The following is a 2,294-nucleotide window of genomic DNA, read 5'->3' as shown; positions in this document are numbered from 1 at the left end:
AATAATTTAGATAATTATCTTGAGATTGAACAAAAAAAAACATTCAGTTAGTAATTAATATTTGAGAACCATCAAATCAAAATATTTTATCCTTGTTTCCTCTGGTAGCTACCACAATCGAGAGTTTTGTACATGAAATTATTGGGCATCTCATCAAAATAAAGCAACTCACGAAAAATTAGCTTGATAGTAATCACTTGCAAAAATGGGCGATGTATCCCGGACTATAACAGTTATTTATTGCAAAAAATATTATACACAAAGAAATAAAACTTGATGTGACTGTACAAAAACCCGGTTGATTATTTTTTTATATATATTTTTCCCTTTATGTATGTGTTATGATCTATTATAAAAACAATATCTCATGTGTATTGGTCCAACTCAAGGGTTCAGGCCCAACTTCCATAGTAAAATGCCCATTCTCCTTTACTTTGTAACATTTATAAGAATATTTGTAATAAATTAAACTCAACTTCTATTCTTATGGCTTTTAATTATGCGCCCAGAACTGCTCGCTTCTTCTTTTTCCAACAATTCTTCATCAATAAGTAAATCGAAGTTCCCAAGAGCTTCTGGACTCGGCACTTTATTCCAACGAACATCAGGTATACCATCCGGTGGCAAAACCAACGAGATAATGTTATCTATTAATTTGTATTTCATTATTCTATCGTTAACTGTAGTTGATGTCAACGAAGGGGAAGCGTTGACTTCCACCAACCAAGGCTTTAACTGATTATCTATTATTATGTCATATCCATAACACTCAAAACAATGTCTATCGTTCGCCATAACAGACGAAACAGCTTTTAAAGAATGAACAATAAGCCACTGCATAGCTGCAAACAATTTCTCCGTAACTGCTCTACCCTTTGTTCCCTCTAAATACAGACGCAAGTTTTCAACGCTCATTTTCCCGCCGTGTATATTATTATAATCGCCTCCATGTTTTTGTACACTCACATTCGTCAAATGTACATACATGTTATCCAATTCCGTTACACTTGTATCGTATTTTACTGTACAAAAACGACAAAAACCTAATTGGAACATATACGCTTTCAGGGGACGGAACGATGTTACCAAAACATATAATCGCAAATCAAACTTCTTTCCGCCTATAAGCAACGGGTTGTCGATATAGCGCGATATCACGTAGCTTTCTTTGCTAAGTTGTGGATGAAATGGAGCTTTGGCCTCGCGAGACCATTTCTTTAACTTTGAGAGTTTGTTTATAAGGAAAATTCCAGTGCCCTGGGACTTGCCGCAAGGCTTCATAATCCAAGTACTTTGCGGGGACTTGCGGTATTCTTCGACAAACATATTGTAGTCAGCAGGGAGGACAAACGTAACCGGAATAAAATCGAGGTGAACATATCTGTTTACCACTTGCCCGCCGTGTAGAGTCACTTCTGCTTTTTCGGCTATTGGGCTGCCTTCTCTTTCTAATTCTTTTCTATATCTCTTGATATTTTTCACCAACAAATCCTTTCTCGATAGCTCGTAATGGTTAGGAAAGTGATTGATAATCTGATTGTCGTTCATGCGATATCCGCTTTCAACACTGAAAAGATTTCTACAAGTCTGCGTCGACGCCCAGTAAAAGTTCCACTCGTCGTCTGGTCCGACTTGATTCCAGCCACGTCTTTCAAAGTTACTCATTAGAACGGACTTTTCTAAGTCCGTGCAGAAATTAACTCTGCATCTTTCAATCGGTTGAACGTTCACTCTTCCGTACTGATTTGATATAAGTTTCTTAGTATCCGCGTTCATATTTAGCGTATCAAACTAATGCAGTTTCCAAGATAAACATGTTTGTATCTTTGTATATGGAGCGCTCACCCGTTTCGAAGCGATTATTGATTAAACATTGCTATGAACGCCGTTCACTCTAGAGTAATCTTTCAATTTAACTTAGTATAACATCGTATCCACTTCGTTAGGTATTAAGTTTAATTTCGTTGCAACATGATTTAATCTTAAGCACGTACAATCTGAATTATCTAGTAAATAATTATAAAACTATATATCTACGTTCTAACAATTTTTTTTAATCTAAGTTCCCAGTTAGATGTTTTGATTATTAAATAGATGCCATTAAAATATATTTCACATGGTAAAAATGTAATTTTTAATTTAGACGACAAATTCCGACGATAATTTACAAATTTAATAGGTTTAAATGTTGACAATTTCGTCTACAAGTAAACAATATTTAAAAAATTGTGTAAAGATATTAAATATTTTTCGTTCCAATCTTGCTTCAATATATAAAACTACGTATTACTAGG

General features: G+C 34.7%; 1 pseudogene; it reads right to left on the bottom strand.

Annotated features, from left to right (window-relative positions):
• Window positions 1–471: 471 nt before the first annotated feature.
• Window positions 472–1,776, bottom strand: LOC149906555 (polyglutamylase complex subunit TTLL1 pseudogene; annotated as a pseudogene).
• Window positions 1,777–2,294: the final 518 nt, after the last annotated feature.

This window comes from Colias eurytheme, chromosome 8 (assembly GCF_061535395.1).
Source record: "Colias eurytheme isolate Ceu_HAF_F1 chromosome 8, ilColEury1 Martin Lab GWU primary, whole genome shotgun sequence".
Lineage (NCBI taxonomy): Eukaryota > Metazoa > Arthropoda > Insecta > Lepidoptera > Pieridae > Colias > Colias eurytheme.
This window is presented reverse-complemented; position numbering and strand designations above follow the sequence as displayed.